Here is a 27,476-nt window from a genome sequence, read left to right as displayed (position 1 = left end):
GCAGAAACGCTTAAAAACGCTAACAAAATGCATCCCATGCAATCCTATGGGATTCTGCAGTTGCGGTGCCAATGCTGCGGATTTTTCCACTGCGGAATCGAATTGCGGAAAAAAATCTGCAGCATGTCCGTTAATTTTGCAGAATCGCGGCGAGTCCGCCGCCATAGGATTGCATTGAAATGCTCACTTTACGCATGTGGCTATGCCCACCATGCGTAACGTGAGCGCTTCATGTGCGGATGGTACCCAGGGTCTGGAGGAGAGGAGACGCTCCACCATGCCCTGGGTTCCATATTCCTGTAATAAATAGAATTAAAATAAAAAATAGGGATATACCTACCCTCTGTCGGCCCCTGGAGTCCTCAGCGGCGCTGCTGGCAAGTTACGTTCCCAGGCATGCTTTGCGAGAATGACCTCTGACGTAGCAGTCACGCGACCGTGATGTCACAAAGGTCATTCTCGCAAAGCATGCCTGGGAACAGAACTTGGTGGCAGGGCCGTTGAGGACCGGGATCGTCACTGAGGAGATCGGGGGCCGCCAGAAGGTGAGTATATCCATATTTTTTTAACTTAGAATGTTAAAAATAACTTTTACTATTGATGCTGCATAGGCAGCATCAATAGTAAAAAGTTGGTCACACTTGTCAATCACTTTTCCAAGCGATGCTTCAAATCGCTTGGAGAAGCGCTAGCATTCTGCAAGCTAAAACGCATGTGAATTCCACATGCATTTTACCTGTGGCGGGGAGTTGCCAAAATGCTGCAGACAATTCCGCAGCATTTCTGCAACATGGGCACATAGCCTTATTCCCCTGTTGTGAACGGACAGGAGATGGTACTGCACTGTAGTCAGTGAGTAATACGGTAATAATAATTTTACTTGTATAGCGCCAACATATTCCTCAGCACTTTACAATTAAGCGGGGACATGTACTGTCAACAAAAACTATACAAAGTAACATAGTTCATCAGTTACAGGAGGAGTGAGGTTCTTGCTCGCAAGCTTACAATCTATGGGGGAAATGGGGGGACGCGCTTGTTATGTACGACTCCTCATCATCCGTCTGGGTGCAGTTACAAAATTCTATTGGGTGCATGAAGGATGTGGAGACAAATGAAAATTTAGAAAGCGGGCACAGGGGAGAGTTAGGTAAGTGAAATGATAGGCATGTCTAAGAGAGATGTTTTTAAAGCGCGCTTCAAGACGTGGTGGTTGGGTATTAGACTGTTCATCCAGGGTAGGGGCATTCCAGAAAACTGGTGCAGCACAAGAGATGTCTTGGAGATGGAATTGCGAGGTTTGGATTATGGAGGATGCTAGTCTTAAGGTACTGTCACACTAAGCGATATCGCTAGCAATATCACTATAACTTGTGACGTTATAGCGATATTGCTAGCGATATCGCTGTGTGTGATACTTACCTACGACCCGCTCCCCCGCTGGCTATCGCTGATCGCACAACAACGTCCTGGACCGCTTCTCGTCGTCAGCTTCGTCGTCAGTGATGCACTCCAGCACCAGTGAAGCTCATCCTCTACAGACATGGGTACAAAGTAAATATGTTCTATCTAAATATCTTGATTATTGTATCATAAAGATGATTAAATGTCTGATGTTCACATTGTACTAAAATACATTTTTCAATGAAATCTAAGCAATATATGTTGGAGTCGGTGTAAGGGAAACTGAGGAGTCGGAGTCGCAGGTTTGGCTTACCGACTCCACAGCCCTGGTTTTATGACCTCTACACAGGAAAAAAACACCACAGATCTGCAATGTGTGCACAGACCCTTAGGGTCTGTGCACACGGTGTGGATTGTCCTGCAGATTTTTCCGCGCAGATTTGGATAAATCCGCAGGTAAAATAACCTGCATTTTACCTGTAGATTTAGTGCGGATTTCCCCTGCGTTTTGACACCTGCAGATTCCTTTAATGGAGCAGGTGTCAAAAAGCTGCGGATTCCGCACAAAGTGACATCCTGCGGATTTCAATCCGCAGCTAATCCGTGCCATTGACTTTAAAGCAACAACGCAGCAGAATCCGCAACATGTGCACACACCCTTACAGCTCAAGCTAATTGGATGGGATTTATGGAAAAAAACCAGCTCTTGCTCATCATGCTTTTTTTTTTTTTTTTTTTTTTTTTTTTTTTTTTTTTTTTACGCTGTGTAAACTGACCTGCGGTGCATTTTCTTTTAAACTGAAACATGTCAGTTTCTCTTGCAGTTACTTTGATTGTCATGTGCTGATTTTCCCCATAAAATTGCATTAGATGCGGAAAATCTATAGGTAAAAAAACCACATGTTTTTAGAGGCATTTCTGCTGTGGAAAAGCGCTGGAAGCACATTTAACCCGCACATGACAGTATGGGCTTGTGCACATGTTGAGTATTTGCAGTGTGTTTTATGGAAGAGTGGGTAAAAAAAAACACTTTTATAGTACCAGCAATCTTGCGTACTTTAATCAATAAGGCTATGTGCACACGTATGCAGAAAATTTCTGCCTGAAAACCGGACTCCTTCCCAGAAAACGCATGTTTTTTGTGCTTTTTTTGCATAAAAAACACACTTTTTTTAATGCGTTTTTTTTCCCCGAGCATCCCCAGTCTCATAGAAAATAGTTAGAAATGCGGATTTTTCTGCGAAATAATGAGCATATGAGCATGATGCGTTTTTTTACCGCGATGCGTTTTTTCACGGAAAAAAACGCATCAATATGCACAAAAAGTGCAGAATTCATTAAAATGAATGGGATGCTTCTTTTAAGCGTTTTTTCCGGTAAAAACGCTTAAACGCAAAAAAAGCTCTTTTTTTTTTCTCAAAACTTTTGCATATCCATACTTTGTAGTGTTTTTGATCCATGCAATTCAATGCATAAAAAAATAAAAAAGCAATGAAAACACACGTAAAATGCTTGTATTGTACACTGCGTTTTTCTACCAGAAAATTCCACTACAAATACTCAACATGTGCGAATATCCGAACAATAAAGTTTGGTAAAAGAACTATCAAAAACAAAGCGGCAGTATTTAAAACCTTATAGCCTAAAAAGTCAAAAACCTCATTGTCAAAAATGTGATAAAAACTTGCATGTAGCCTAATTTAGCTAATTGGCTATGTTCACATGTTGCAGGTTTTTTTTGCAGCCAAAAATTGAAATCTTGTTAGTAAAATTGAGTTTTTTCTGTGTTTTTGCTGCTTTTCTTGCTGCATTTTTAAGGGTGCCCAAGTTCAGTTTAGCTTTCACATTGCAAGCTTAACCCCTCTCTGACATCTGACGTACTATCCCGTCCATGTGACCGAGGCCCCTATGCCCATGGACGGGATAGCACGTCATAGCGATCAGCGGCGCACACAGCATTATCACAGCTGACACCCGGCACTATGTGTCAGGGACGGTCAGGGACAGCCCCCGACACGTTAACCCCTGGCACACTGCGATCAAACATGATCGCAGTGTACCGGGGGTTTAGGGAAGCATCGGGAGGGGGCTCCATCCGTGCTTCCCTGAGACCCCCGCAGCAGCACAATGTGCAGCGCTGCTGCGGGGGCCTCCTTCCCTGCAGGTCCCCGGATCCAATATGGCGGCGGGGACCTTCGGGGGCCTGCAGGGAGCTGGCTTCCTCACTGCCTGCAAAGCACAGGCATGAGGAAGCCTTCTGCACTGCCTGTTACAGATCACTGATCTGTCACAGCGATCTGTGATGTGACAGATCAGCGTTCTGTCACATGACAGTTATGTAATATTAAGTGTGTGTAAAATGAAAGTGTAAAATTAATTTAGAAAAAATCGCTAAATTAAAAAAAAAAAAATCCCTAATTCCTTTTTATGGAAATAAAAAAACAACAATGAAAGTACACATTTAGTATCGCCGCATCGTAACGACCCGCCCTATAAAACTGTCCCATTAGTTAACCCCTTTAGCGATCCCCTTAAAAAATAAAAAAACAAAGCAAATAATTCTTATCATACTGCCGAACAAAAAGTGCAATAACGCGCAATAAAAAGACTGATATAAATAACCATGGTACCGCTGAAAACGTCATCTTGTCCCACAAAAAACGAGCCGCCACACAGCGTCATCAGCGAAAAAATAAAAAAGTTATAGCTCACAGAATAAAGCGATGCAAAAATAATTTTGTATATAAAATTGTTTTCATTGCATAAAAGCGCCAAAACATAAAAAAATGACAAATGAGGTATCGCTGTAACCATACCGACCCGAAGAATAAAACCGATTTATCAATTTTACCGCACGCGGAACAGTGTAAACGCACCCCCCAAAAGAAATTCTTGAAATGCTGGTTTTTGTTCATTCTGCGTCCCAAAAATCGGAATAAAAAGCGATCAAAAAATGTCATGTGCCTGAAAATGGTACCAATAAAAACATCAAATCGTCCCGCAAAAATTAAGACCTCACATGACTCTGAAAATGTGGTGATGCAAAAACTATTTTTACAATAAAAAGCGTCATTTAGCGTATGACAGCTGCCAAATATAAAAACCTCCATAAATAGTAAATCAAACCCCCCGTTATCACCCCCTTAGTTAGGAAAAAATAAAAGTGTTTATTTCTATTTTCCCGTTAGGGCTAGGGATAGGGGTGTGTTGGAGTTAGAATTGGGGGGGTTTCCACTGTTTGGGCACATCAGGTGCTCTCCAAACGCAACATGGCGTCTGATCTCAATTCCAGCCAATTCTGTGTTGAAAAAGTCAAATTGTGTTCCTTCTCTTCCAAGCTCTGCCATGAGCCCAAACAGTGTTTTACCCCCACATATGGGGTATCCGCCTACTCAGGACAAATTGCAAGACAACTTTTGGGGTCAATTTCTCCTGTTACCTTTAGGAAAATAAAAAATTGGGGGCAAAAATATCATGTTTGTGGAAAAAATGATTTTTTTTATTTTCACGCCCGGGCCTTATAAACTTCTGTGATGCACTGGGGGGTTTAAAGTGCTCACCACACATCTAGATAAGTTTCTTAGGGGGTCTAGTTTCCAAAATGGGGTCACTTGTGGGGGGTTTCCACTGTTTAGGTACATCAGGGGCTCTCCAAAGGCAACATGACACCCGCAGACCATTCCATCAAAGTCTGCATTCCAAAACGTCACTACTTCCCTTCCGAGCCCCGACGTGTGCCCCTACAGTAGTTTTCTCCCACATATGGGGTATCAGCGTACTCAGGACAAATTGGACAACAACTTTTGGGGTCCAATTTCTCCTGTTACCCTTGGGAAAATAAAAAAAATTGGGGACTAAAACATCTTGTTTCTGGAAAAAGTGATTTTTTTTATTTTCACGCCCGGGCGTTATAAACTTCTGTGAAGCCCTTGGGGGTTCAAAGTGCTCACCACACATCTAGATAAGTTCCTTGGGGGGTCTAGTTTCCAAAATGGTGTCATTTGTTGGGGGTTTCCACTGTTTAGGCACATCTGGGGCTTTCCAAACGTGACATGGCGTCCGATCTCAATTCCAGTCATAAAAGTAAAATGGCGCAAAGTCAAATGGTGCTGCTTCCCTTCCGAGCTCTGCCATGCGCCCAAATAGTCGTTCACACCCACATATGGGGTATCAGCGTACTCAGGACAAATTGCACAATAACTTTTAGGGTCCTGTTACCCTTAGGAAAATAAAAATTGGGGGTGAAAAGATCATTTTTGTGGAAAAAATGATTTTTTTAATTGTACAGCTGTACATTATAAAGTTCTGTGAAGCCCTTGGGGGGTTCAAAGTTCTCACCACATATCTAGATAAGTTCCTTGGGGGGGGTCTAGTTTCCAAAATGGGGTCACTTGTTTGGGGTTTCCACTGTTTGGGTACATCAGGGGCTCTACAAACGTGACATGGCGTCCGATCTGAATTCCGGCCAAATTTGCTTTGAAAAAGTCAAACGGCGTTCCTTCCCTTCTCCGCTCTGCCATGCGCCGAAACAGTGATTTCCCCCCCACATATCAGGTATCGGCGTACTCAGGACAAATTGCTCAATAACTTTTGCAGTCCAATTTCTCCTGTTACCCTTCGTAAAATAAGAAAAAATTGGACCTGAAATAATTCATTGATTCATAATTCAATGAAAATGTTCATTTTTTAAAAACATTCAAAAAATTTCTGTGAAGCACCTGAAGGGTTAATAAACTTCTTGAATGCGGTTTTGAGCACGTTGAGGGGTGCAGTTTTTAGAATGGTGTCACTTTTGGGTATTTTCTGGGTATTTTCTATCATATAGACCCCTCAAAGTAACTTCAAATGTGATGTGGTCCGTAAAAATAAAACGGTGTTGCAAAAATGAGATCGCTGGTCAACTTTTAACCCTTATAACTTCCTAACAAAAAAAATTTGGTTCCAAAATTGTGCTGATGTAAAGTAGACATGTGGGAAATGTTATTTATTTAGTTTTTTGTGTGCCATATCTCTGTAATTTAAGGGCATAAAAATTCAAAGTTGGAAAATTGCGAAATTTTCGCCAAATTTCTGTCTTTTTTCACAAATAAACGCAAGTTATTTGAAAGAAATTTTACCACTAACATGAAGTACAATATGTCATGAGAAAACAATGTCAGAATCACTGGGATCCATGGAAGCGTTCCAGAGTTATTACCTCATAAAGGGACCGTGGTCAGAATTGTAAAAATTGGCCCGGTCATGAACGTGCAAACCACCCTTGGGGGTAAAGGGGTTAAACAATACAAGGAGTTAGGCCACCAGTGCAGATGTATATGACACCAAAGCAAAGTTTGTCTGTAAAAAAAAAAAAAAATAGTGACTTTTCTGAAGTAATAAGCTGGATTCATCATGCATGTATGAAGCGCACTTAAGGCCCTTTTACATTTAGCGATGCACCAGCGATCCGACCAGCGATCCCACCCGGTCAGGATCGCTGGTGCATCGCTAAATGATCGCTAGTGAGCTTTCATACAGAAAGATCTCACAGCGATGCAGCAGCGACGCAGCGCACGATACTTACCATTCACACACAGCGATCCTGCGTCCTCCCACCCGCCTCCACGCGTCGCTCGTCGTCACAGCAGGAAGTCTCAGCAGGAAGCGCCCGACGAGAAATGGAGCCAGACATTCTCGCGCGATCAGCGATGGACAGCGGGGGAGCCGGTCGCTGGTAAGTATCACACATAGCGATATCGCTAGCAATATCGCTATAACGTCACAAAACCAGTGACGTTTTAGCGATATTGCTAGCGATATCGCTTAGTGTAAAACCCCCTTAACATTGAACTAAGGTTGTATAAGTGCATTAAAAAATACACAATTGCAAACGTAAAAACAGCAATAGAAGTAGAATTGGTCAGGCATTGTTTCCTTTAAAGCCCCCGTCACACACAGCGATCTCGCCAGCCAGTTTTGTGACGCAACAGCGATCTCACCAGTGAGATCGCTGTGTGTGACATCTATCCCTGCCGCTGTGTGTGACAGGCGGGAGACCAGCGAGTAGGAGCTGGTAACTAAGGTACACATCGGGTTTCTAAGGGGAGACGCTGTGCCTAGAAACCCGATGTGTACCTTAGTTACCAGCGGGCTGGTGCAGGGAGCTGGTAACCAAGGTACACATCGGGTTTCTAAGTGCTGCGCGCCCCTTAGAAACCCGATGTGTACCTTGGTTACCAGCTCCCTGCATCAGCGCGCTGGTAACTAAGATACACTGCGGGTAGCTGGTGAAGCTGCCTCTTTGACAGCTCACCAGCGATCACATAGCGACTCACCAGCGATCCTGACAAGGTGATATCGTTGTCGTTATCGCTGGTGAGTCGCTAGGTGTGACGGGGCCCTACCACTTATCTCTAATTTATTTACCACTAATTTAATTAAACTATGCTTACAGTGGGGAGAAACAAAAGGATTGCTATTAAAATATTAAGTGCAAATTACATTACAATAAATACTAATATCCATGCTGATGTGACCAATACCAAGACATTATATTGCGAAAATTGGAAAAATAAATGGGATCACACCCTGCTGTAGCAGCATTTTTGCATTTACTCATTGCTTTGTGTGAAAAAATGCTGCAAACATTCTGAAAGGAGCGATATGCTGCAGTTTTCAAAACCATAGCAGTTTTCCAATTCAGTTAAGGGAAAAAAAATTAAGCCTGTGCATGAGATTTCTGATATCTCATAGCTTTTGCTGGTACTCTAAAAAGCAGCTTTTAATTTTACATAAAAATGCAGCACAAAGACCTGCCGCAACAAAGTAATGTGTGAACATAGCCTTACAGAAATGCTGCTGAAAATCTGCAACATCAAAACTCAGCCTTAGGCTATGTGCATAGTTCCTCAATCCTGAGTTCGGGGCAGAACTGAACAGAGTTTGGAGGAGGATTTGGAGAGTTTCTGCTCCAAAAACTGACTGAAAAACTCAATATGTACATTGCATAGAGTAGACTGACAGCTTGAAAATGAAAATCTAGGTCAGCTATTACCTGCCATAGATTTCACTGTTCTAAATATTTTCAAACTTCGTCAGGTTTAGTAATGAAATGAGCCATATCTTAATGATTCTGACCTCCTGAATTCAAATCTGTCTGACAATGAAAACTTGTAGTTGGCTCTTGTTTCTATGATGTCAAAAAGTTTTCCTTTTACTGCTACATATACGGTAATTACCGTATTTTTCATACTATTAGACGCACTTTTTTCATCCAAAAATGTGGAGGAAAATGGGGGTGCATCTTATAGTCCAGATGTACCTGCTCTGGCTGTGGTGGGTAGGTGGGGGAGCGGCATTGGCGAAGCAGCGGTTCACAGGAGGCTGGAACCGGCTGCTGCTGTAACTGTGCCCGCTGCTAAAGAGAAATTAATATTCACCGCATTCCACGCCCATGGGCATGGAGGGCAATGAATATTCACTTCTCTTTAATAGTATCTTTGTATGATTGCCCCAACAGAAAACATTAAAAAAAAAAAAAAAAAAACCATTATACCTTCCTGGCGCTCCCTCGCAGCGTCCTGCTCCGTTGCCAGCAGATGCTTTATGCTTGTAAGCAGCACATGGCAGGGACATCATGCGCTGCTTACAAGCAGAGCACAGCTGCCGAAATACTCAGTGCTCTGCACGGCGGGACTGTGTGCGCAGAGAGCAGTGAGTATTCATTGCTCTTCAGTAGTGCGCACAGTGTCAGCCACCAGCTTACTGCTGCTACCGGCTGTCATGTGTGCCGCTACTTAAGAGAAATGAATATTCACCTCATTCAAGTAGCGGCACATGTGACAGCCGGCAGCAGCAGGAAGCCGGTGACTGACACTGCACTCTACTGAAGAGCAATGAATACTCACTACTCTCTGTGCGCACAGCCCAGGCGTGCAGAGCAGGGAGTATTCCGGCAGCTGTGCTCTGCTTGTGAGCAGCGCATGACGTCCTTGCCATGCGCTGCTTACAAGCATAAAGCAGCTGCTGGCATCGGCACAAGATACTAGGGAGCGCCGGGAAGGTGTGATTTTTTTTTTTTTTTGTAAACCAGAACTCCCAGGGGAGGTCTAACAAGGACAGTGCAATACTTGGCATACTTGTCATACAGGCAGGTCAGTAGAATAAAGTTTCAGGTGTATGAACTGTAATTGAATTTGTAAGCATGCAAAGCAAGTTTAAATTCACTGACCGTGTCAAAAAAATGACAAAATATAATCTTTTTTTAGTTGAATTTTATGTATTTGTTCAGTAAGCATTTTACAAGATCTGTCATCCTATATATGAAGAGTGAGATCTACCTATGAGATTCTTTCTCATGGCTGTGAAGTGCAATTGTTTTATGCTTCGTGATGGATATCATTTTCAAAAATTGTACTAGGGAAGAACAGAGTGTTACTGGAGATCATCCAAGAATGGCATAAAATACTCACCAGATGCTGTTTTGAGAGGGAAGAGATAGAAAAAAAAACAGATTCAAATATTTATTCTTCCTTTATAAGGCTAAGTGCACACGTTGCAGAAAATTTCTGCACAAAAACCTGAATCCCTTCCCAGAAACCGCACCTATTTTTCCACGGCGGTTTTTTGCGCGGTTTTGATGCGGTTTTTACCGCAGCGGTTTCTAAAAGCATGGGAGAAGCCTAAACAGCGGAAAAAACCGCAAAATTAATGTGCATGCTGCGGTTTTTACCGCAATGCGGTTTTTTCGCGGTAAAAAACGCATCAATATGCACAAAAAGTGCAAAATGCATAGAAATGACTGTGCACCTTATTTTTAGCGGTTTTATAGCGGTTTTATAGTGTAAACTGCGGTACAAACCGCTAAAAAAACGCTGTTTGTGAACACAGCCTAACAGGTTTATGTGATATATATGAATGATATATATTTTATTTATTTTTTAATTTGGCAATTTTTTTTGTTTTTCATATCATGGTCTTAATTTAAAAAAAAAAAGACAAGAATCGTAATGTTGCAATTTCCACTAACTAGGGCTTTTTTTTTTTAAATGCATAGAGCCCAGCTCCTCATCAAGACCAGAATTGTTTGTGTAGTTCTTGATGAGGGTGCTTGCCGGAGTCCGATGGCCCTGAGTTACGAAGAGGTGCATGCCTCTTCAAAAATCTGAACCATCTGATGAGTGGCACGCGCCTCTTTTCATTCTGGGACTGTAGTTCAATTTCTGTTTTGGGGAAGGCCCTGTCGTCATGAATTGGACAAGCTGTTGTCACGCCCCGCCGTTCCCCTGTCCTAACCCAGCTCAGCCCATTTTGACAGAGCTGGGAGAAGCTGTTATGAAAACACAACGTCTCACAATTTAGGTGCAACTCTGGAATTGTGCCTAAATTATGCAACTTTTCAAAGCTTTTATACCAAAAGTTCTGTCTTGAAAGCTTTGAATTGGGCCCATGCTTCTTATCCGAAAGAGTTTTCAATAAGGCTCATCATCAGAGGTAGGATTACAATGACAGGTGACATACCTACACAGCTGATGACACCAGATCCACCATTCACAATAGGTGATGTCATAGCCCTCCGTGTGAAGTTTCTGAAACAGGTAATTGGAGTTTAAAAAGGCCCCAGTGGCCAGTGTAATAAAAAAATAAAAAATTGTATCATATATAGTAAAGGCCCCGTCACACACAGCGATCTCGCTAGCGACGGGGATCAGCGACCGGCCCCCCTGCCGGGTATCACTGATCGTTCTTGATCGGCCTGGGCCATTTTTTGATAGCTGGTCTCCCGCTGGCCAGCACGCATCGATGCGTGTGGCAGCGAGAGACCAGCGATCAGCGACGCTGGTTTCTAATGTAAACATTGGGTATCCAGGAGGCGCGATGTTTACCTTCAGTTTAGCTTTCACATTGCAAGCTTAACCCCTCTCTGACATCTGACTTACTATCCCGTCCATGTGACCGAGGCCCCTATGCCCATGGACGGGATAGCACGTCATAGCGATCAGCGGCGCTCACGGGGTGAGCGCCGCTGATCACGGCCGGGTGTCAGCTGATTATCACAGCTGACACCCTGCACTATGTGTCAGGGACGGTCAGGGACAGCCCCCGACACGTTAACCCCTGGCACACTGCGATCAAACATGATCGCAGTGTACCGGGGGTTTAGGGAAGCATCGGGAGGGGGCTCCATCCGTGCTTCCCTGAGACCCCCGCAGCAGCACAATGTGCAGCGCTGCAGCGGGGGCCTCCTTCCCTGCAGGTCCCCGGATCCAATATGGCGGCGGGGACCTTCGGGGGCCTGCAGGGAGCTGGCTTCCTCACTGCCTGCAAAGCACAGGCATGAGGAAGCCTTCTGCACTGCCTGTTACAGATCACTGATCTGTCACAGCGATCTGTGATGTGACAGATCAGCGTTCTGTCACATGACAGTTATGGAATATTAAGTGTGTGTAAAATAAAAGTGTAAAATTAATTTAGAAAAAATCGCTAAATTAAAAAAAAAAAATCCCTAATTCCTTTTTATGGAAATAAAAAAACAACAATGAAAGTACACATTTAGTATCGCCGCATCGTAACGACCCGCCCTATAAAACTGTCCCATTAGTTAACCCCTTTAGCGATCCCCTTAAAAAATAAAAATAAAAAAACAAAGCAAAAAATAATTCTTATCATACCGCCGAACAAAAAGTGCAATAACGCGCAATCAAAAAGACGGATATAAATAACCATGGTACCGCTGAAAACGTCATCTTGTCCCACAAAAAACGAGCCGCCACACAGCGTCATCAGCGAAAAAATAAAAAAGTTATAGCTCACAGAATAAAGCGATGCAAAAATAATTTTGTATATAAAATTGTTTTCATTGCATAAAAGCGCCAAAACATAAAAAAATGACAAATGAGGTATCGCTGTAACCATACCGACCCGAAGAATAAAACCGATTTATCAATTTTACCGCACGCCGAACAGTGTAAACGCACCCCCCAAAAGAAATTCTTGAAATGCTGGTTTTTGTTCATTCTGCGTCCCAAAAATCGGAATAAAAAGCGATCAAAAAATGTCATGTGCCTGAAAATGGTACCAATAAAAACATCAAATCGTCCCGCAAAAATTAAGACCTCACATGACTCTGAAAATGTGGTGATGCAAAAACTATTTTTACAATAAAAAGCGTAATTTAGCGTATGACAGCTGCCAAATATAAAAACCTCCATAAATAGTAAATCAAACCCCCCGTTATCACCCCCTTAGTTAGGAAAAAATAAAAGTGTTTATTTCCATTTTCCCGTTAGGGCTAGGGATAGGGGTGTGTTGGAGTTAGAATTGGGGGGTTTCCACTGCGCGCCCCTTAGAAACCCGATGTGTACCTTGGTTACCAGCTCCCTGCATCAGCGCGCTGGTAACTAAGATACACTGCGGGTAGCTGGTGAAGCTGCCTGTTTGACAGCTCACCAGCGATCACATAGCGACTCACCAGCGATCCTGACAAAGGTGATATCGTTGTCGTTATCGCTGGTGAGTCGCTATGTGTGACGGGGCCCTACCACTTATCTCTAATTTATTTACCACTAATTTAATTAAACTATGCTTACAGTGGGGAGATACAAAAGGATTGCTATTAAAATATTAAGTGCAAATTACATTACAATAAATACTAATATCCATGCTGATGTGACCAATACCAAGACATTATACTTGCGAAAATTGGAAAAATAAATGGGATCACACCCTGCTGTAGCAGCGTTTTTGCATTTACTCATTGCTTTGTGTGAAAAAATGCTGCAAACATTCTGAAAGGAGCGATATGCTGCAGTTTTCAAAACCATAGCAGTTTCCCAATTCAGTTAAGGGAAAAAAAATTAAGCCTGTGCATGAGATTTCTGATATCTCATAGCTTTTGCTGGTACTCTAAAAAGCAGCTTTTAATTTTACATAAAAATGCAGCACAAAGACCTGCCGCAACAAAGTAATGTGTGAACATAGCCTTACAGAAATGCTGCTGAAAATCTGCAACATCAAAACTCAGCCTTAGGCTATGTGCATAGTTCCTCAATCCTGAGTTCGGGGCAGAACTGAACAGAGTTTGGAGGAGGATTTGGAGAGTTTCTGCTCCAAAAACTGACTGAAAAACTCAATATGTACATTGCATAGAGTAGACTGACAGCTTGAAAATGAAAATCTAGGTCAGCTATTACCTGCCATAGATTTCACTGTTCTAAATATTTTCAAACTTCGTCAGGTTTAGTAATGAAATGAGCCATATCTTAATGATTCTGACCTCCTGAATTCAAATCTGTCTGACAATGAAAACTTGTAGTTGGCTCTTGTTTCTATGATGTCAAAAAGTTTTTTCCTTTTACTGCTACATATAATTACCGTATTTTTCATATTATTAGACGCACTTTTTTCATCCAAAAATGTGGAGGAAAATGGGGGTGCATCTTATAGTCCAGATGTACCTGCTCTGGCTGTGGTGGGTAGGTAGGGGAGCGGCATTGGCGAAGCAGCGGTTCACAGGAGGCTGGAACCGGCTGCTGCTGTAACTGTGCCCGCTGCTAAAGAGAAATTAATATTCACAGCATTCCACGCAAATGGGCATGGAGGGCAATGAATATTCATTTCTCTTTAATAGTATCTTTGTATGATTGCCCCAACAGAAAACATTAAAAAAAAAAAAAAAAAAAAAAAAAAACCATTACACCTTCCTGGCGCTCCCTCGCAGCGTCCTGCTCCGTTGCCAGCAGATGCTTTATGCTTGTAAGCAGCACATGGCAGGGACATCATGCGCTGCTTACAAGCAGAGCACAGCTGCCGAAATACTCAGTGCTCTGCACGGCGGGACTGTGTGCGCAGAGAGCAGTAAGTATTCATTGCTCTTCAGTAGTGCGCACAGTGTCAGCCACCAGCTTACTGCTGCTACCGGCTGTCATGTGTGCCGCTACTTAAGAGAAATGAATATTCACCTCATTCAAGTAGCTGCACATGTGACAGCCGGCAGCAGCAGGAAGCCGGTGACTGACACTGCACTCTACTGAAGAGCAATGAATACTCACTACTCTCTGCGCGCACAGTCCAGGCGTGCAGAGCAGGGAGTATTCCGGCAGCTGTGCTCTGCTTGTGAGCAGCGCATGACGTCCTTGCCATGCGCTGCTTACAAGCATAAAGCAGCTGCTGGCATCGGAACAAGATACTAGGGAGCGCCGGGAAGGTGTGATTTTTTTTTTTTTTTGTAAACCAGAACTCCCAGGGGAGGTCTAACAAGGACAGTGCAATACTTGGCATACTTGTCATACAGGCAGGTCAGTAGAATAAGGTTTCAGGTGTATGAACTGTAATTGAATTTGTAAGCATGCAAAGCAAGTTTAAATTCACTGACCGTGTCAAAAAAATGACAAAATATAATCTTTTTTTAGTTGAATTTTATGTATTTGTTCAGTAAGCATTTTACAAGATCTGTCATCCTTTATATGAAGAGTGAGATCTACCTATGAGATTCTTTCTCATGGCTGTGAATTGCAATTGTTTTATGCTTCGTGATGGATATCATTTTCAAAAATTGTACTAGGGAAGAACAGAGTGTTACTGGAGATCATCCAAGAATGGCATAAAATACTCACCAGATGCTGTTTTGAGAGGGAAGAGATAAAAAAAAAAACAGATTCAAATATTTATTCTTCCTTTATAAGGGTATGTGCACACGTTGCAGAAAATTTCTGCACAAAAACCTGAATCCCTTCCCAGAAACCGCACCTATTTTTCCGCGGCGGTTTTTTGCGCGGTTTTGATGCGTTTTTTACCGCAGCGGTTTCTAAAAGCATAGGAGAAGCCTAAACCGCGGAAAAAAACGCAAAATTAATGTGCATGCTGCGGTTTTTACCGCAATGCGTTTTTTTCGCGGTAAAAAACGCATCAATGTGCACAAAAAGTGCAAAATGCATAGAAATGACTGTGCACCTTATTTTTAGTGGTTTTATAGCGGTTTTATAGTGAAAACCGCGGTACAAACCGCTAAAAAAACGCTGTGTGTGAACACAGCCTAACAGGTTTTTGTGATATATATGAATGATATATATTTTATTTATTTTTTAATTTGGCAATTTTTTTTTTTTTTTCATATCATGGTCTTAATTTAAAAAAAAAAAGACAAGAATCGTAATGTTGCAATTTCCACTAACTAGGGCTTTTTTTTTTTTAAATGCATAGAGCCCAGCTCCTCATCAAGACCAGAATTGATCGATGCGTGTGGCAGCGAGAGACCAGCGATCAGCGACGCTGGTTTCTAATGTAAACATTGGGTATCCAGGAGCCGCGCGATGTTTACCTTCGAAACCAGCGTGTAGGCCGGTTTCCAAGGTAAATGTCGGGTATCCAGGAGCCGCGCGGCTCTTAGATACCCGATGTTTACCTTGGAAACCAGCGTGTAGGCCGGTTTCCAAGGTAAACATCGGGAAACCAGCTTGCTCGCTGGTCCTGATCACTGGAGGGGCTCTAACGATGTCCCAGCGATCCCATCCATGTCGGATAGCTGGGACATCGTTATGTGTAACGGGGCCTTAAGGGTCCGACACCTCACATTCCCACTAATCAACTGAATTCTGCCCCAGTAATAACTGGATGTATGCAATGTACAAAGCGTCATGTCACAAGGCAAAATTGATTACTAAGTGGCTCAGTGGAAAAAAACATTGATATTTTGGGTCCATGGCCTGGAAACTCCCCAGATCTCAATCCCATTGAGAACCTGTAGTCTTCAGGACTTCCCATAGACTATAAACATATTGACAGTCCAACCTTTACTCTGCAATGATGTTCTAAAAGGACGTACAAAGTAAGTAGTTTGTAGCATATTGGGAAACTGAATGTCAGACACAGCCAGACTCCACACAGATAAGTTAAACATGATTTGTTATATTTACCCTCCTCATTTCTTTGTACTCAATGATGAACCTAGAAGCTGAATTTCTCCTGCAGCTGGGGCTAATATACTAGCCCCAGTTGCAGGGGAGATCAGCAATAAAAATAATATATTAATGTTGAAATGCCCCCTAAAGTATTTTAAGACCTTATGGTCAGGGGTCAAGGTGGAACTGTACAAAATAAATGAAAAAAATAAATGAATAAGAAAGCAACAAAAAAGAATATAAAAATACAGAATATAAAAATGACATTTAGTTTTATATATCATGAAAAAAAGGGCAAAAATTATTTAAATATCCGAATGATAATTTTTTAGAGCCAATTTAAAAGCTGACTATGTGCCTGGTCAGGAACAGGTTATAAAATTATAGGGCTTGTTTACATGTGTTTGTATTCCACTGTTGCATTTTTTTCAACGTTTTAACTTCTGCATGACTTTTGACTTAAAATGTCATCTTTGACATGGGGGCTCGCATGCTGAGCTCTCATCCTTCCCTGCACATAATGGCTGATTTAATCAACCATCATGTGCCTTTCACAGCCTGCAGCTCTTAACCTCTCAATCTCAATCTCTGACAGTGCCATTCAACACACGCCGGCAGGGGGGTACATTATTACATGCTCCCATCTGTGCGCCCTTGATATGATCGCGGGGCGCCGGTGGGTTGTCATGACAACCAGGAGTCTACTGATAACTCCCGTGCCTGTCATTACGATCCTCCTGTGAAAGCCAGCCCATGGCTGACGTTCATAGATCGTTATTTTCTCTATACATAGCAATGCTGATGCACTGCTATGTATAGCACAAGCGATTGCATTATCGCAGCTTGAAGTCAACTAACGGGACTATAAAATACTGTAAAAAGTAGGAAAAAAAAAGTGTTTAAAAATATTAAAAAAAAGCACAAGTTTAAATTGCCCCCCCACCCGTTGCCCAAGTGCAGTGTATCAAAATAAAGTAAATTAATCCGATCAGTAAACAGCATAAGGAAAAATAAATGAAAACGCCAGGACAGCATCTGCAATGAGTTTGTATGATCTTCCCTCATTTGCGTGAGTTTCCTCCAGGTTGTCTGGTTTCCTCCCACATTCCAAAAACATGGTCCCTGTAACATTGCAAGAAAATGCAATAAGAGGCGATCTAAACCAGGGTTCCCCAACTCCAGTCCTCAAGGCCCACCAACAGATCATGTTTTCAGGATTTCCCTTGTATTGTACAGGTGATGCAATTATCACCTGGGCAATACTAAGGAAATCCTGAAAACATGACCTGTTGGTGGGCGTTGAGGACTGGAGTTGGGGAACCCTGATCTAAACATTGACAGATTCCCTTTAAGGAGTAGACGCCTACCCTTTGGCGGGCGATAAAAACGAGGTCGGTCCGGTCCGATGGGCGGTGTTCCCGATGTGTGCCACCTCCCCATCCTTGCCCGCCGTCCGCAGGTTATTGCTGAATTGGAGTAGGTGTACGCCATTTTTTGCGCGTGCGCTAAGCATTCATAGCTAGCGCACGCGCAGTATGCTTTGCCCAACTGCGGGCAAAGCCGGACTGCGCATGTGCTGGTTAACTAAGCCCCGGAAGTATTTTGCTGTGTTCCGGGGCTTAGTTAACCGGCGCATGCGCAGTCCGGCTTTGCCCGCAGTTGGGCAAAGCATACTGCGCGTGCGCTAGCTATGAATGCTTAGGGTATGTGCACACGCTGCGGATTCTGCTGCGTTTCCGCAGCGTTTTTGGCTCTGCAGAAACGCAGCAGATTTTGCTGCGTTGTACAGTACCTTTATTTCCTATGGAAATAAAAAAAAGCTGTGCACATGCTGCGTTTTTTTTCCGCGCGGTTTTGCTGCGGTTTACAATCCGCAGCATGTCAATTGTTTGGTGCAGAAACGCTGCGGTTTTACACCTCATCCATTATGAAGTGCAAAACCGCAGAAAAAACGCAGATAATCCGCAGATAATCCACAGAAAAACCGCAGCACTTTGTCCTGCGGATTTCCTGCGGTTTTCTCTACAAAATCCGCAGAGACTAAAAACTACGTGGGAACATACCCTTAGTGCACGCGCAAAAAATGTGGAATTGCACTTTTTTTTTAGGAATTTCACACTTGGAATTTTTTCCCTGCTTTCCAGGACATCACATGATAAAATTAATGATGTCATTCAAAAGTATAACTTGTCCTACAAAACACTAGCCCTCATGCGGCTTTATTGACAGAAAAATAAAAAAGTATTGGTTCTTGGAAGGAGAGAAAAAAACGTAAAATTGCACTGGGGTGAAGGGGTTAAAGTGCATAAGATTTCTGAAATCTCGTGCACATTCTACTTTTTTTCTTGCCGATTTGTACTTTCATAGCATGTTTACAAATTAGCGTCATGTCAAGTCTTCTATTGTTTGAGTGGGGGGTGGGGGTGGGGCATAAAACAGCCTGTATTTTAGGCCTCTTTTACACATCCCTGTTTCCGGTACGTGTGGTGACAAGATTTCACATGTACCGGAGACACCAACACAGGTACGTCTTATTGACGCGTCTCTATTACTAAGCTCAGGGCTTAATGTCACCTGAAAATGCAAGGGTGACATCAATTCCCCCCCAACTATCACCCCACTTGCCACCGCTGCAAGTAGGAAGAGCCGGGCAAAGCGCCAGAATTGGCACATCTAATAGATGCGCCTTTTCTGGTTAGCTGCGGGCTGCTATTTTTAGGCTAGGGGGCCTATATCAATGGCCCATTTCCAGCCTGAGAATATCAGCCACCAGCTCTCTGCTTTAACAAGGCTGGTTGTCAAAAATTGGGGGGGGGGGGGGGGGGGAACTCTGCGCCGGTTTTTTAAATTATCTATTCTTGATAACCGACCTTGCTGAAGCTGAGGGTTGCAGCCCCCAGTTTTGAGTTTTGCCTGGTTGGTTAAAGAAAATGGGAATCCACGTCGGGTTTTTCATTTATATAGTTATAGCGCTGGCTGCGAGTGAGGATCATCCGCTCCTGCTGTCACTGTTGTTAGCGGCAGCAGGTGTCGGATGATGGGAGTAATAGTCTCAAAAGCCCCCACCTGCTGTCATCGTTCTGGCTTTAATATAAGGCCGGAGTCACACTGGCGAGGAATACGGGTGCGTGAGAGGCGCAAAAAGCACGCATTAGACACGGACCAATGATTCTCTATGGGGTCACTCGCACCAGGCGTATATTTCTCCTCCGTATCCTCCGCTCCGTGCCACTCGCAGCATGCTGCGATTGTCAGCGTACTACGCCCGTAGCACGCCAATGCAAGTCTATGGGTGCGCAAAAAATACGGATTACACACTGAGCACACGTGTGACCTGCGAGCAATACGCAGGTCTTTTGGCTGGTGAACAGGAAATGGGCCAATCCATCATCAGGAAGCGTAGACATGCAAATGAGCTCAAAAAGCGCTCCAGACATCCAGGAAGTCAGCCTCCACGGAGTACAGCAGCAGCATGGCGTCCACTTACATAAATGTGGAGATGCTAATTGTGCTGGTGCAGGAGCGTCCAGAAATATGGGACCCACACGACGCAAACTATGCGAACCGCACAAGAAAGGAGGCGTCATGGAGTCGCATCTGTCGCCAGATGTACCATGACTTCGGTGACAGACCACGTGATGAGCAGCAGAAAATTCGTAAGTGCAACCATAAAAATATAATTAACGTTAGCGCGCGCTATAAAATGACTCTACAATCAGCCCCCCCCCTTCCTGGGCATGTAATTTTAGCCTCATGAGGCCGTTACATTAGGATGTGACACGTGGCTTCACACAGCCATAATTAGGGGTTAGGCCACAAGCTCCTCATCCTCCTAGCCACTAAAATTAGTTTCAGGGGAGCTAATGAGACCCTGGGTATCGGCCCAATTACATATGCCACCATGGGTAGAACGCACACCCCATAAGGCCCCATGCCTAGACTACTGTTTGAAAATGTGACCTCTCAAATATGTGATTTTGACAATCTTTCCTGTCACATTGCAGTGGAAGATGTGATGAAACGGTGGAGAAGCATCCGGGACCAGTACCGCCAGGAACGCCAGCAGCGGTCCAGGAGTGGGGATGCTGGCCATGTAAAGCGGAAATATATATTATGACCGGCTGAACTTCCTCGCCCCAATTCTGGCTCTGAGACCGTAAGTACATACCTCACACCACATGACACAAAAACATTACACAAATACTTTACAGGGACAAAAATATTGATGTATTTTTGCCTCTGTTCTATTTCATAACAGAACTCAATCCAACCTTACGGATCGAGGAACGGCCTCAGAGGCAGAGCCCATTATTGATCCTGTAGGGGATGAGGTGGCTGGCCCATCTTCTCCCCCTACAAGAAGGATGTCTGAAGAGGAGGCATCACAAGACCACACAATGGCTGCCCGACACAACACACCACCAGGACGGTCTGCAGCTGCAACCTCACCCATCCTGGAAGAGATGGGCAACTTGAGCAGCAGCCCAACTGCCCAGATCAGGCCCTCCCCACAGGCTGCTCTTGCATCACGGCGAATAAGAAGAAGGCGCCAGGTCGCCATTCAAGAGAGCCGGACCCATGTGGACACTGGGGTGCTGAATTACTTGTCCAGAGTCACTACAGATGATGGTGAGGAGGCCTATGCACGTAGCCTCACCCTTTATCTCCGTGCCCTTACCCGTGAGGTCAGGCTCCGTATTAGGGGGTGTATTCAGATCCTGCTTGATGCAAGTACCCCCCCAATACCCCATATGAGGTGTTTGAATTTCTGGAGAGGTGGCAGCTCTCACCAAGAAATTTAATGTGCATGAGACCATCCACACAGATGCTTGCTCAAGCAGGGTCTGAACAGCCCCTAATACGTGGGCCAACACCTCAACCCCTTCCTCCCCCTACCCATCCTTCTATTCCGCAGCCCCAAATGTCTTCATCAAGCCAACCCCACCAATATGGCCACTTGTACCCACCCAGTGTTGGAGGCTGGTCCCAACCTGGTTGGGGACGATCTGGCTATCTTGGTGGGTATGAGCCACGGGCCTACCAGAGCCAACAAGAAGCCCCTCACCATCATCATTATTACTCTGGGCAGTATCACCAACAGGCCCAGGAGGCTGGACAACAACAGCATCATGGGCAACAGTATGGCCCCACACAGGGCGATGTTGGCCACAATGTCCAGCAGCACCCACAGGCTGTTCCTCCCCGTTCCCCTTCCCCTACATATGAGGATTTATGACTCAAAAATTTGGAGATGTCCAGTGACATGTAACTGGTGCTCCTAATCTAGACAAAAAAACAGGTGTTCTCCTTCACCAACATTTAGAACATAATTTAACACTCACATTTTTAAACAATGTTTTCCAAACATATGAAACAATCCATCATAACAGGCAACGCTACCTCACGCCTTTCACACAGATATTACATGTGTGTATAAAAGAGAATATTTAAATGCGCTATGCTGTTTTACCTGAAAAGATGAAAATACACTAATCACTTGCTAATGCATAGGAAAGGCGTGCTTGCCTTTAGTTAAGTAGTCAACTTTGTTATTAGCATTCTCTAGTAAACCAATTTGAGGCGACCAGCATTCACAATATCACGCTCTCTCAATGTCTTAACAAGTGATTTTTGTATTTTCATCCTTTCCAGTATAGCATGCTTAAATATTGTCTGTTCTACAGACAGGTAATATCTGTGTGAAAGATGTGAGGTAGCCTTGCCTGTCATGGTGGAATCTTTCTATGATTGGAAAACATTATGAGGAAATGTGAGTGTTATCTTATTCACTTTATTTAGGTGATGGAGCTCACCCTTTGTTGCCTAATCAAGGTTAATGTAGGCATGCAGCAATGTTGTAATTGCATAATGTTTGGTGCATTTTTTTTCCGTAATGTTAATGTTACACCAAGTTAAAGAAGGCCCAAAAGGTCATTTTGGCCATTGCCAAATTTGTGTTCTGGCAAAATTATGTTTGCCTTTAAGCAAAACAAACAAAAAAAAGGCAAAACTAAAAATTTGTCTACTCTAGTTAACGTCTCTGTGTGATTTCTCACTATCCATCACAACATACTTACAGACACCAACCAATGCAAAGAAACACTCATAGAATCATAAAAAGGCTTGAGTAATATATATTTAGACACACTTTGAAAAAAAGAAATTATAACATAGACACAGCATTATCTTGCCAAGACGTTGCCCCCTCAGGTGAGATAAAGTAATTCGTGAATATATCACGCACTTTGAGGCCAGAGAGCGGTCTACGTTGAGGGATGATAGGTGGTCTCACCCTGCGCACATTGTCCGGCCTACGCACAACACCATCAGAGGAGGAACAATCATGGATCCTGGTGAAGTTATGCAGAACAACACAGGCTTTCACAACTTCATTCACATTTTGCTCACTCAACTGAATGGCAGACTGGAGTACCCGCCATTTGGCACAAAGAATCCCAAAGGAACACTCCACCAGTCGCTTAGCACGTGATAGGCGCAAGTTAAAAATTCTGCGCCTGTGGTCAAGGTTGCGCCGGGGATATGGCCTCATGACATTACGTGATAACTGAAAGGCCTCATCTGCCACAAGGACATAAGGGACTGATTGTTCGGGGGAGCCTGGTAGCTGGCGTGGTGGTGGTAGATCCAACTGGTTGGTGCGTAGCCGCCGACCCATTATGGAAGTATTGAAGACTCTAGAGTCTCCCGTCCTTCCATAGGCCCCAATGTCAACAATTATAAACTTGTATTGAGGGTCTACCAGAGCCAACAATACAACAGAAAAGTATTGCTTATAATTGAAGAATTGGGACCCTGAGTTCAGCGGCTTACGCACCCTGATATGTTTGCCATCCAGGGCCCCAATACAATTTGGAAACTGGCAGTCCTCCTCAAAGTCCCTTGAAATCCTTAACCAGTCTTCCATCCTGGGCTCGGGTAGGACCACCTGATGGAGTCTTGTCCAGATTTCTGCACATGTAGACCTCACTATGCCTGAAATGGTGGACTTTCCAATGAGAAACTCATGGTGGAGGGCGGCATAAGACAGGCCAGTGGACAGGAAGCTGTAGAACAACAGAAATTGTACAGGTTAGAATGGCTAAAGTAAAAAAAAATCAGTTACATGCCGACCAAACTTGGTAGGAAATGAGAGATAACAACACACACATATGTGGTGGCACAATGACTAAGTGATATGCAGGACATATTAGATGTAACATTCTGCTGTGTCAGGTGAAACATATTTTGAGTAAGATGAGGGTATTAAACATTGTCCAAGAAGGCCAAAAAAACATAAATTAACACACACATTATGAACATAGAGAATGTGGTTGTGGAGTACATACCGTATTGTGAGTAGAAGTCGCTCCTCTGCAGATATGGCTATGCGCATCCTAGTGTCCTGAAAGGTGATCCAAGGGCGCACTGTCTCCAAGAGGCGATCAAATGTGGAAATGCTCATTCGACAGTACTGGTAAAATTTGTCCGGATGCTCCCGCAGAGACGAATAGAGGCGGTGAAAATGCCCTCTTGTGAGTCGTTGCCTCAAAAGTGGATGTACCCACATGCGTCTCCTCCTCCGCGGATCCACTATCATAGGATATGGTTGCCCAAAGCGCCGTGACAAAAGCCAGGTAAAGAGAACCTGCTCGGTTGTATTGAATGTCAGACCCTCTGCCATGCTGCACAAAGAACACCAACACACCTCTTGAAAGCAAGGTGAGAAATGTACAGAATGTAGGCAGCCACCTGTTTCTGAGTGTCTAAATAGGGTGCAGGCTAATGATTTAAATTGTTTGCAGGCCTCAAAACCGTTAAATGTCCATTTTGCAAGGCTGCGAGAAAATCTCGCCATACGGATTACATACGGAGACACACATGCGCAAAATACGCGACCTCACCTTGCTTACGGATGACCTATGGACCACTATTTAGTGGTCATTGATCCGTATTACGCATGTAAAATACTGACCGTACTTTGCACAGGTTAGTGTGACTCCAGCCTAACTCTCATCATTCTCTTCTGCTTGCGCCGATCGCCGGCAGAGCAGGGGAGAATGATGAGAGCCATCTTCAGCACTCGCTGCCGGGGAATAGCGCTTACTGTAACGCTTCTTCCCCGTCGGCCGTCCGTGTGGTACTGATGCGGCACACGGTTGCCACACGTGTGCTGCAAGTATTACACACACGGACACTGATATATCCGGTAACGTTTTTTCGGTACTGGAAATAAATGGACGTGTAAAACCGGCCTTATGCAGCGTTTTTCCTGTCAGTTTTCTGCTGCAAATACTAAAAGTGAGCACATACCCATAATTGTGCTTCAGAATCTCATAGAAACATCTGACTAAAAGATCAGAAACTATGCTGCTTCAGTGTTTTTAAAAGACCAAGATTTGTCCGTCTTAAAACTTTTGCCCATGACTGATCACTAAATGGCCTCGGACTTATTTTAGAAGTGATTGAGCTGAAGACTAACACTGGTTAGAAGATGTTCTCGTGGATGTTATTTGGGTTTATTTGACACCGTGTACATTATTTTATTAAAGCCAAGCATAACTCATGTATTTCATATACTTGTAGTAATCATACTACCTAGTGAGAATATTGTAAAAATTCTGTCACGGCCAGTGCTTGATGTTTTAACAGTGAAGTATGTTTTATGGCCATCCATCTATTGTGTGAAAAGATAGGATGGACAATTGAATGCTTGTTCAGACGTGATAACTTTTTTTTTTTAAATGTAATACCCTTTAGTTGGATAATTGCCGTATATTTATTTTTTTGTGCATTCCCCTAGAGGGACTAGAAGCTCTGATCACTTACAATGTATTCCCCAAAAATTATGTATGCCCAAGGCCAGGTTCACATAGCGTTAATGCAGTCCGTTCAACGCACAGCGTTGACGGACTGCATTAACGCTACTCACATAACGCAATCGCATTATGTGAGCCCACTAGCAGGGCTGTGGAGTCGTGGAGTTGGAGTCGGTATAAAATGGTTTTTTGAAGATACGCTTTTCAGCTGCAAAAGCAGATCAGCTTTTTAAAAAACCGCATCACCTGAAAGGTTTTTGAGCTCATAGATAATGTTTTCAATGGCAAAAGCAGATTAGAAATCTGCTCTATCCATTTATCCATATCTGTCTATCCATATCTTATCTGTACCAAAAAGAATGAAAGCCGGGTAGCACACAGACTAACACTCCTTTTTTTTTTTTTTTTTTATAGCACCAGTCAGGTACACCTCATAGCTGCCCAAAAGGACGCCCAGGACAGGCATTGCTCGTCTTCAGTAACACATCAACATCAATTGATAGTTGGAATAAATAGACTGCATTCACCACATCTTAAGGTGCAGGCTTTATTTTCAAGTGTAGGGGTGTGCAGTATAAGGTTCTGCAGCAGCTGAGGTGTGCAGTATGAGATTCTGCAGAACAGTATGAGGTTCTGCCCCCCCCCCCCCCCCCCTAGTTTTGATCCTGGCTAAAACCGTTTCTTATAGATATGGTGAACCCTCAGGTAACCCTAAATGAAGGTCAATGGACACAGGTGGCTGAATTGAAGGAATTGCTTAATCACCTATTTACCGTGACTAAACAATTACAAGCTGAGGATTTAACTCCTGGCATTTTCATAAGGAAGTGGAAGAACTTGCTATTTTGACTGTCCCAAAGAGGAGATTTAATCGCAGATGGAATTTCTGCTTCATTGAAACGGAGAGAGACACAGCTAATGGAAAATAAAAATTTTCTGGCAGCTGTTTATGTGGACCCAATTCATCGTATATTGCTTGATGATCAACAGCTTACTAAAGGAAAAGAAGCTCTGACTGAGGTAGCAGTTAGGATGAGTGGCCTACAGGAGGACTGACAGGCGCAAGAGGACTTGGGTCCTGACAGTGCTACTGCTGCTATATCTTCATCCTCCTCATATGAGGAGTTTGACTTTGACAAGTATTTGGATGATATGGAGCAGGCAAAGCGTTGCTGCAAGGAAAAGGATTATTCGGTCGTCCATGACAGCACCACCTGAGAGAGGGGATCCGCCCTTCAGGAACAAGAAACCTACAGTTACAAAAGGGCGGCACCTCTCCCACGCATCAGTTGGTTTCCTGTTCCTATAGGACGGGACTTCCTACAGATGGTCCATCATGGAGTCGTCGAGGGATTCCCAGGCCGGCTGACCGACCCAGGTAGCGGGGGGGTCTCCTACCTCGGTCAAGCTCGGGTCCCTGGATGCGCCACGGTGGGGCCGGGTAGGTCACCACGACAGTGGTTGGAGCAGGCGGAGCAGAGGGTCCGGTGGACAGCCGTCTCCATAGGGCCGGCACAAGGTATGTATGACCCCTGGAACCCCTCCTGTTGCATTCACCCGGTCTCCGCTTGCTCCTCTCTCTCTCACGCCGGGGGCTGGCGGTCGCGCCTGTGCGGCGGGCGCAGGTCGGCGCATGTGGGGGCGGCAGGCATTCCGGAGCCGGGGGCGCCGTGCCGGCTCCTTTCCGCGCGCTCCCGCGGTCTTGATCGCGCGGCGGAAGTGACGCAGCGGAAGGGGCGGGGCCGGGAACGCCGAAACCGGAAGTCGGGTGCCGGCCGGCTTTCCGGGATGCGCCGCCAGTGCTCGGCGGTCTGGGGCGGCGCGCGGTACCCGGGGGGGGGGGGGGGGGACGGAGCATGTGGGGGGGGGGAGGACCCGGGGGGAGGTGCCGCGCCAGAGCCCTGCTGACCCGGACACTGTGGGAGGCATTAAAAGCACAGGAGGTGACGCTGCTGGGGTGCTTCTGAAGGCCCAGCAATGGATTCGACAGAAGCCCCCACAGAGCAGCAGGACGAGGCGCAGGAGCGCCCAGAGAAACAGGCCACAGTGAATTTACATGCGAGTGGCCAGCAGAAGAAGAAACGGACGGGCGAACAAAGCCACAGAAGTTCCTCCAGGCTAAAGGACCCTCCTGCCTCCCTCCTTGACCCGGTACCTGCCTCATCTGCATGGGTAAGAGATCTCCGTGAATGTACCCTGATGCAGTGTTTTATTTTGTTCTTTCGCAGGCAAGGAAAGCTACGGGGAAGCAGAAGCACAGGGAATGTGCCCTCTGTAATTGCCCTTTGCCAGACGGACACCCTAAAAAGTTGTGTCAGCCATGCGTGCGACAAACGGTAGGGGTTGGATAGGGGTACCCTAGGGGTAGATTGACAGGCCC

At 44.5% G+C, this 27,476-nt stretch overlaps 1 protein-coding gene across 2 annotated transcripts in view; it reads left to right on the top strand.

Moving 5' to 3' along the window:
- Nucleotides 1-27,476, top strand: part of MCUB (mitochondrial calcium uniporter dominant negative subunit beta) — a 157,070-nt gene that overhangs the window by 49,296 nt on the left and 80,298 nt on the right. The gene's annotated exons all lie outside the window — the stretch shown is intronic.

This window comes from Dendrobates tinctorius, unplaced genomic scaffold (assembly GCF_039654945.1).
Source record: "Dendrobates tinctorius isolate UK_male_01 unplaced genomic scaffold, ASM3965494v1 ptg000030l, whole genome shotgun sequence".
NCBI lineage: Eukaryota > Metazoa > Chordata > Amphibia > Anura > Dendrobatidae > Dendrobates > Dendrobates tinctorius.
Note: the sequence above shows the minus strand (reverse complement) of the source record. Positions and strands in the feature narration are given on the sequence as shown.